Source organism: Sparus aurata, chromosome 22, assembly GCF_900880675.1.
Source record: "Sparus aurata chromosome 22, fSpaAur1.1, whole genome shotgun sequence".
NCBI lineage: Eukaryota > Metazoa > Chordata > Actinopteri > Spariformes > Sparidae > Sparus > Sparus aurata.
Window position 1 is genome coordinate 4527010 of NC_044208.1, and position 8688 is coordinate 4535697.

General features: G+C 42.0%; 1 long non-coding RNA gene across 1 annotated transcript; it reads left to right on the forward strand.

Annotated features, from left to right (window-relative positions):
* Positions 1 to 414: 414 nt before the first annotated feature.
* Positions 415 to 3074, forward strand: LOC115574370 (uncharacterized). The gene is made up of 4 exons (XR_003982474.1): positions 415 to 619; positions 1198 to 1291; positions 2472 to 2831; positions 2985 to 3074. It is a non-coding gene; the product is annotated as an uncharacterized LOC115574370 (long non-coding RNA).
* The last annotated feature ends 5614 nt before the right edge of the window (positions 3075 to 8688 follow it).

Sequence of the window (8688 nt, forward strand, 5' to 3'; positions counted from 1 at the left end):
TATACACACTCACTTCTGCATTACAACTCAGCCAGCTCGTCATTGCTACTGGAAACAGACACAAACAGCGAAGCGATGGCGTTTTTTACCCGATCTCTACAAGATCTTCCCAAAATTACAGTCAACGGTGTTGGTTGCATCATTCAAGAAGCGTGCCGTACCTCGGTTGGCAAGAAGGAGAAGGGCTTCAAACTGTACGTTTTGAGCTATATCCACAATTACGAAGGTAAGATCTGGACGTGTAAAGTTAGCATGTTTTTGTACTAGCCAGTGCTAGCATGATAAGCTACTGCTAACGCTATGTGTCTGCGTGTCAATCGCTGTAACAGTTTTACTGACGCCATTATCAATCTCAGTTTCAAACAAGCACCGTTTCTCAATATGCGTTCTTCTCTGTACTTCTGTTCTTGTGGACTTGAGAAACGTCATCAGCGTCGGACCAAGTACTGTTCCAATTCAAAGTTTGCATCTGGCCAAGTACAGTTGAATACCCCTGATGTTTTCTTGCCCCGCCCATTTCATCGAGGATACATCGGTGGAGACTTGTGTGGACTTTGGAAAGTTACGTATCCCAGAATGCACTTCGTGATAGCAATGGCCGAAGAGAGGACTCATAACTGTAAGTTACAAGTTTTACACGTTTAGAAATGATACTGATTTAGGGTCACGAAATGTAAGTTTTATTTTTTTTGTACGAGAATGTAATTGTTATAACTCCAAATTAGTGCTGTGGTCGATTCATTATTGCAGCACATTGTTTTTGCTTCGACGTGGTAGCCCCGCTAACAGCTATCGTACTCCGCTAGCTGCTAGCAAATTGGCCCGGGTGCTTAGCGTTACTGGTACCCCGCTGATTACAGCCATGTCCTGGCGTGACTCTCTGAAATCAGCCGCCCGCTGGTTCTGTATCGTTGTAGTGGTAAAACGTGACCGTTCACTTTGCATTTAATGGGCAAGTGTCTGAAATGAAATACTTTAGGTTTTATGATACCAGATTAATTGGTCTGTCTGGGAGGCGAGGGTTTTATTAAAGTTTTATATTTTATTTAACCTAAAGCACTTGTCGCTACCAAAACGTGTAACGTTATCCGCTCATACTCCCTGTTGTTCCCTATTAGTTGGACTACTTAAACACATCAGGAGTGTAAAAATGTACGGTATTGTGCATTAAATCTGTCGACCATAATTTTGTTCAAGGGACAGCTGAGGAGACCCGGGCCCTCATCAAGTGGCGCTCCGAGAATGAGGCCATCTTCACAGGGTGGAAAAACTCGGCGAGGACGGGATGGGAGTGAGTATAATATTTTCATCATTGCCTGTGTATCTGGGGAAGGGTTCGACTTTGCTGGTCTTAAACCATATTATGGAGGGAGTATGCCATTAAATGTATTTACGTATTTTCCAAGGGACTTTGTTACAATCTGTGGCCTGGCAATAACTGCCAAACAGGCAAAAAAGAAGTGGAATAATCTCAAGGACAAATACAAGGTACCAATTATATATTTGCGTTTAAAATGCTGATGGAAAGCTCTGTTGGATTTTTCTATTTTTAAAAAAAATTACTTGATTTTAATTTCTCAGGTCATAAATTAAACCAAACAAAGACTTTCAGTGTCACAATGTAATGATTAATAACTTATTTATAGGAGTTAAAAGACCCACCAACCAGCAAAGGGGTAGAGGCCGGGAGTGTGACCGCTGCCACCTGGCAGTGGTACAGCCTGATGGACGCTGCACTCCAGGGGCAGCATGCTATCAATCCGCCCCTGGTGGTAGCCAGTGCCACACCAGGTGGCGTGGTCAGCACCCCGGCCCTTTACCTCTACTGCAGAGGAAGAGGCAGGAGAGGACATGAGAGAGGAGAGGAGGACAGGAAGAAAGAGGAAGAGAGTGAATTGATGGACTTTTTAAAAGATCAAGCAGAGAGAGAGGATGAGAGAGAGAGAGGCCTTGGTGAGGGAGGAGGAGAGGGAGAGGGCAGCGGCAGACAGGGCAGAGAGATACCTCTCACTTTTTGAGAGGCTTGTGAATAAGTTTTAATTCTAATATTTGTTATTCTGTATTCTGTTCTTGTGTTATTAACTTTTGGAATGTTTAAAATGTGTTTAAGCCAATTAATATTTAAGCGATACTGTACATATTCACAACAAAAACAAAATATTAGTGTGTAATTATTTACATTTATTCAAAAAAGAACATTGGATAGACAACATATATACTATTATTTACAGTTGTGTTTAAATTGGAATGAAACAAAAAAAATGAAACAAAACCGATTACATTGAAAAGAAAAAATACCAATAGTTATTTACAGTTATTTCATTGAATTTAAATTTGGGCTAACCAGAAAAAAATACATACAACGTGTTTACGTAGTTTACATATGTACACCTATACAAATCTATATTCATCTGATTTACACAATATATACATTGATATCTGACCATATTTACATATTTACACACTCCCAGGCGAACATGACTACATCTAGAGAGAGAGAGTGAATATTTACTCTCTAGATGTAGTCATGTTCACCCAGACATGCAGGCAGATCCTGAGGAGCAGAGAGCTGGGCTGCCAGATGCCTTCGGACCACCCTCCCTAACAGGCCCCTTTCGTCCCCCTCTCCATTGCCCGGGCCATCTCCGCCATCTGGGACCTGCGCCATCTCTCCCTCATCCTGCTCCTGCTCCTCCTCCGGGATATCATGGGCTGCCACACAGATGTTGTGGAGGACGCAGCAGGCACCAACCGCCTTTGGGGCGAACACAGTCCGGATCTCCAGGGCCCTCAGAAAGATTGAGCGCCATCTTGTCTTGAGGACCCCAAAGGTGCACTCAATGACATTCCTTGCCCTTGCATGGTGCCTGTTGTAGCAGGCTTGACCTGTTCCAATTCAGATAGAAAATATATAGTGTATTGTAAAGTGACATAATAACCTGTACACGTGTTTGTGTCTATGTGTGTTTTCCTACTTGCTACAGGCTGGCGATATGGGGTCATGATGGCAACAGGGCGCTGGCAGGCATGGGTACCCTCCATCTCCCAGCAGGAAGTACCCAGCGGGTGGGTACAGGGCCTGGTTGTACATGGGTGACCTTCAGAGGACGAGTGCATCATGCACTGACCCTGGCTGTCCAATGTACACATCCAGGAAAGAGCCTTTGGCATCACACATTCCCTGGAGGATAATAGGATGGGAACAGCTTCCTGTTAATGTAGCTTCTTTTCTGAGGCTCTGCAGGAGGAACAATCCTGATGTGGCAATCGTCGATGGCACCAGCCGCAGCCCGAAATGCCTCATGGTTGGCAAGCTGAGCAAAGCCAGCCCCCACCTCTGCCATCTCCTCAGCCCTGGGAAAGTGGATGACTCTTGGGAGGATGGTCATCATGTCATCCACAACGCGGTGCGCAATCCTGCACATTGTGGCCAGTGGTATGGAGGAGACATTGGAGGTGACCCGGTACTATGCTTCACAGGCAAGCCAGTACAGCGTTACCAGCACCTCCAGCTCATGGCTCCATCCATGGCTCTTCTCCCGTGGCAACATCTGGAGCAGCATGGTGATGCTGTTCCTGGAGAGACGGAACGCCGGCTTCACCTCAGCCCCAGAAAAGAATGCGGCCAGGATAGGCCACATGGTCATTCAGCTGTGCATACATATGCACAGGGCCTTGGTCCTATATCAGAGGAAATATACATTTTAGAATTAATTGTTATTTCATTATTATGATATTGTATGAAATTATCTTTTTATTATAATGAAGTCTCTTTTTAATCATGTATTTATTATGAATTCTCTTTTTAATCTATTCAATATTATGGTTTTGTATTTCATATTTATTGAATATGTATTTATTAAATTGTGTTCACAATGTCAAATGTCCCACCCCGTCAATCAAATGCCTTAAAGACATTTATATGAAGTGTGTTTCACTCCATATTCAGTTGCTATATTTCCCATTTGAAAACCATTACAAATGTTGTACAAGGTCTTTCAGATTGAATATCAACATCTTCGTGTTTGAGTGCTAAGACAGAGGGCAGGTAAGTGTGTAGGGCATAGTCTAGTCCCCCCAGGAATCCGCGATTCCGCGATCACGATAATCACCGCAGATTTCTCGGCCGTCCGCGGATTCAAAGATCTTCCGCGGAATATCACATTTTGCATGTAGTTTTCATCCCGGCCGCGGTTAGCGACCGGCGACCACCAAGTAGCGATCTCAATGAAAGCATTTAGCCATGGAGCGATTTATCCGACCCAACCCCCCGACAGCAAGTAACTTCAAGCTTGCAAATATTACAGCGGCTGAAAGAGCTAAACAGTATAAAGAACTACACGAGGATGGGGCAAGCTATTTTGCACACCATGCAACAAAGTCGTGGATCACAGAAGAAATTCAACAATAATAGACCACTTTTCTTCCGCTAATCATCTGAAGTGAAAGACTGAAACTCCCACAGACATTGCTTTAGAAAGACAGACGGCCATAACAACAAGAATCGCGAGGCATAACATTGCTGCCGCGGAATCAAGAATTGCTCTCCGCAGAATCAAAATTGCTCTCTGCGGAATTTAAACTTTTTCTCTGCAGATTCCTGGGGGGACTAATAGGCTGAGGGTTATTATTGAATTAGTACATTTTACACGCGCACGTGACATGTGTTGTGTGTCACTCACACATTCTCTCTCGCTCTCTCTCTCACACACACACACACACACAGCCCCATCTACCTCATATAGGTAGCTTTGGAAGTTGGTTTTGTGATCACAGCTACTAAGGCCACATGGCTTGGAATTCTCATTTATTTTTATATACATTTATTTATTTATTATTTATTTATTTATCTATACATTTTATTTTTATAAATTATATACCTCTTTTGTTATTTTTTATTCTTACATTTGTGTTCATTCTTTATTGTCACATAGGTTGTTGCAGGAGGTACAATCCTGCTTAAGACAAAACTAAGGCCAAATAGCCTTTAGTTGTATTTCATAGTTTTACATGTTATACATGTTCCACAGTAAAGTGACAGTACTGTGTTGTTATTTATTTGTTTCTGCAATGTCAGTTGACACTTTAATGCTTAGTTTAAAGGGCTTAGTTTTGGAGGCTGGAGTTGGAAAAAATACCTGTGTGTTTTTTCAGGAATAAAAGCCGTTTGCTTGGTCTGTCAATTGTCAATATAGAAGAGCAGTAAAATACCCAAGTTTAACAGCTATACTTTAAAAAATTATGTTTTCCACATAAGACTGTGAATGCAGCGCATCTGTACGCAAACTCTGAGCAATGCATACAAACATTTTGGAGGCAAGGGGAATTGTCGACAGAAACGCTGAGGTGCTGAATTGAAGCAGTTTCCAGTAAGGATGTTTCCCTGATGATTCCGTACATATCTGGATATATGGGCTACGATATGAATCAGGGATAATTATTTTTGTTATGGAACGAAATGATTTGGTAGGATTCAATGTGATCCAGTTTGGGTACAATAAGATACAATACAATACAATACAATTCTTTGTGTCATGTAGACATACAGTATGTATTAATTATGGTTTCCATCTATGTGGCACATTGCATTTGGTGAAGGAACAGAGTATTCCCTCCGTCTTACCCCACGATTCCACCAGATACGTGTCCGCTGCGTTACACCTCTGCCAAGCCAGCGGCGCTGTCTCAAGTCTATGTATTAACTTCCAGCAGGTCTGCTGCGTATCTGCTCCGTCCCAGCTCCGGCAGTCTGAAGCCCTCCAGAACAGATACGCAGGACTTCTATATCTGGCGGATGCCGGAGCATGACACAACAATCCAGCTTAATTTAGCACAGTTACTTTTCAAAATTAAACACACTGCAGTACAAAGCTGAGCGTCTGGGCTGGAGCGGCTCTCTACTTCTCCAAACTGAAGCTGCGCTGATCGGTGATTACGGTAGGAAACAGATCGACTATAGATATGTACTTTATATGACCCCACTTCAAAAAACACGAACTATCCCTTTAACACCAGTACACAATCTAAAAAAAGAGACAAATACAAGCTCTTCTACCAATCCTTCAGTCAGGAACACTTTGTGTTGTTGTTTTTATAACACATACCTGTAACTGCGGTCACAAATGATTATGTAATTATCGCGGGAACTCCTCGGTCTCGCAATGCCAGCTGTCGATGGCACTGCGCCGTGGCGGACTCAAAGCGCAACCGTATCTGGTGGAATCTCAGGGTAAGTGTGCGATTGGCCATAGCTTGCACTTCAGTCCCGTTTGGGTCAACTCTTCTTAAATGTGCAGTTGGTAACTCTTATAAAAGTGACTTTTTGTCATATTTGCTAAAACTGTCACTATGTAAAGACAGCATTACATGAAACTAGTAATCTGTAAAAAAAAGAAAAAAAAGGGTGATTTAGTCCTGCCTACTGCTACTACTACTCCCGCGACCCAGTGCCATGGAGAGAAAGAGTTGTGACACTCTGTGATGTCGCCGCCGGGGCAGTCACGTGGTTCATGTAAGCCCCAATAGTTCCAAAACTCAAGTACTTTTTCAGCTGTTATTGCATTATTACATTTTTCTTAATGTCAGTTTTGCATTTTGAGAGGCAGGGTGACAACGAAAAGCTGTGTATTACTTAGATAACTTTTACATTTTTGGAGGGAAAAGCTTAGTGTTTATGTTTAACTTTTCTTTTCATTATCATTCATCTAATTGACGTCTCATGATTTTCATTTTAGCGCAACTGGCCTGTATTATTGATTCCCGTGATTTGGCTTATAAATTCCGATTCAGCCATTAGCTTACCTTCGTTGTAGCAGAGGTCTGCCGTGGTCCGTTCAGCATTCACCTAGCAGTTAGCTCACTTCTTCTGATGAAAGTGGCCACCCCCAGGACCACAACGTGAAACATGGTCATGTTAAGACTACGAATATTACTAGAATATTTAAGATTAAGCCATACACATATTATCAAAACTATTACAGAATAAAAAACTAATTTACGCCTGTATGCTTTGGATCTCTGGTAAGTGCAGAGCTATTAAGTTTTTTCTCTGTGGTTCTGGGTTCGTAACGTTAGCTGTAACTCAACTCAAGTAACTTAAGCAATTAACTATTATAAAACTCTTGTAACTCCTGTTACAGTTATCGAGACATCAGTGTAAGAATGGCTGATACAAATTAAGGTTTTCAAAGAAAGTATTTTTTATTAAACAATGACAGACAACAATAATGTGTGTTTGTGTGTGTGAACAAGAAAAACAAAAACCAGGGGCAGGTGATTCATGACATCGCAACCATGAATTACCAAATGAAAAAACAAAAAAACTCAGGAGAAGGACCAAATTAGCAGCCAATTCGCAGACCATTAGCAGCAGCCACCGCCACCATCGTCAGCCGCCGTGACCACCACCGTCAGCCCCCGTGACCACCGCCGTCGTGACCTCCAGCAGCAGCCGCTTAAAATAAAGCGCAGTAGCCTACATGAAGTAATGAGAGTAACCATGTTAAATTGAACATGGAAGAGCACAAACGATTAAATGCAGCCAACAACATGTCACATAATAAAAAAGGTAGTATGTCCCAAAATTCAATGAAATATTAAATGAAATATTTATCACAAACGCCCCCTTATTTCTACTGGTGCTACCAGATAGAACAAGTCCTATATCACACACATAACCGACTAACAATGGCTGACACTGTCAGGTTCAGCAGATGAAAGCCAAAATAAATACAACCCCTTGATAATACATGTAAATCCTGCTTGTTATTTACCAAACAAATGTAATATAAAAGTTGCTAGCTATTCATTACGGGACTATTACGTTACCTTCACAGCTGGCGAAGTCGCGCTAGCTAACTAGCTAGCAGGCAATGCTTGAAAATTGGCTCTAACAACCAAGATGAAATATAGATAATTACGCTGTGCACGTACAAATGAAGACCAGTATAAGCATCACAAAGGGCCTCTGATACAATATAGACAGTTGACAATTCAAAAGAGGACGATATTTCAGCAACTTACCTGTGGAACTATTCGATGCGCCGCAATGTATGTGAATGACATTCAGGAGCTTAGAGAATTCCATCAGCGCAGAAACAACTACTGAGACCTCCGTTACCAACAACAGCATACACATGTAAAAAGAGGAAGCCAGAAGAAAAAAAAGCACAAAAGAAAGAATTAGATAGAGCCCGGGATAAAACCAGAGTAAATATCGGAGTGGCTTTTCAGAGGTTGGAGGGACCTCCGTGTTCTGGAAAGATTCAAAACCAACGCAGAGTTGGCGACTTTTCTGCTTGACAGGTAATTACCCCTGCTTGATTTACATAATGTTTGATTTGATTTTCGGCGGGGCTAAAAAGCTAATTGCAGTTGTTACACTAGTACTCCGTAGTGTGATGTTACTGTGATGTTGCAGTCGGGCTAACATTAGCTGGTTTCCGATGCTAGTGCTAACGTTAGCTTGTTTCCGATGCTAGAGCTAACGTTACTGGTTGGCGTTGTTTTATTAGAAAGTAGCAGAAAATATCTTGACCTGGCAGTCTTATCGGTTTTGTTTTTGTCCTCATAATTATGTGGAACGTTTATGTGCTCTCACAGCTGAACTAGGTGTAAAAGTAAAGCCATCTCAGATAAATAGACTAGCCTGCATTTTTAAGTTCAAACTCTTATGTTCCTGTTCTTGTT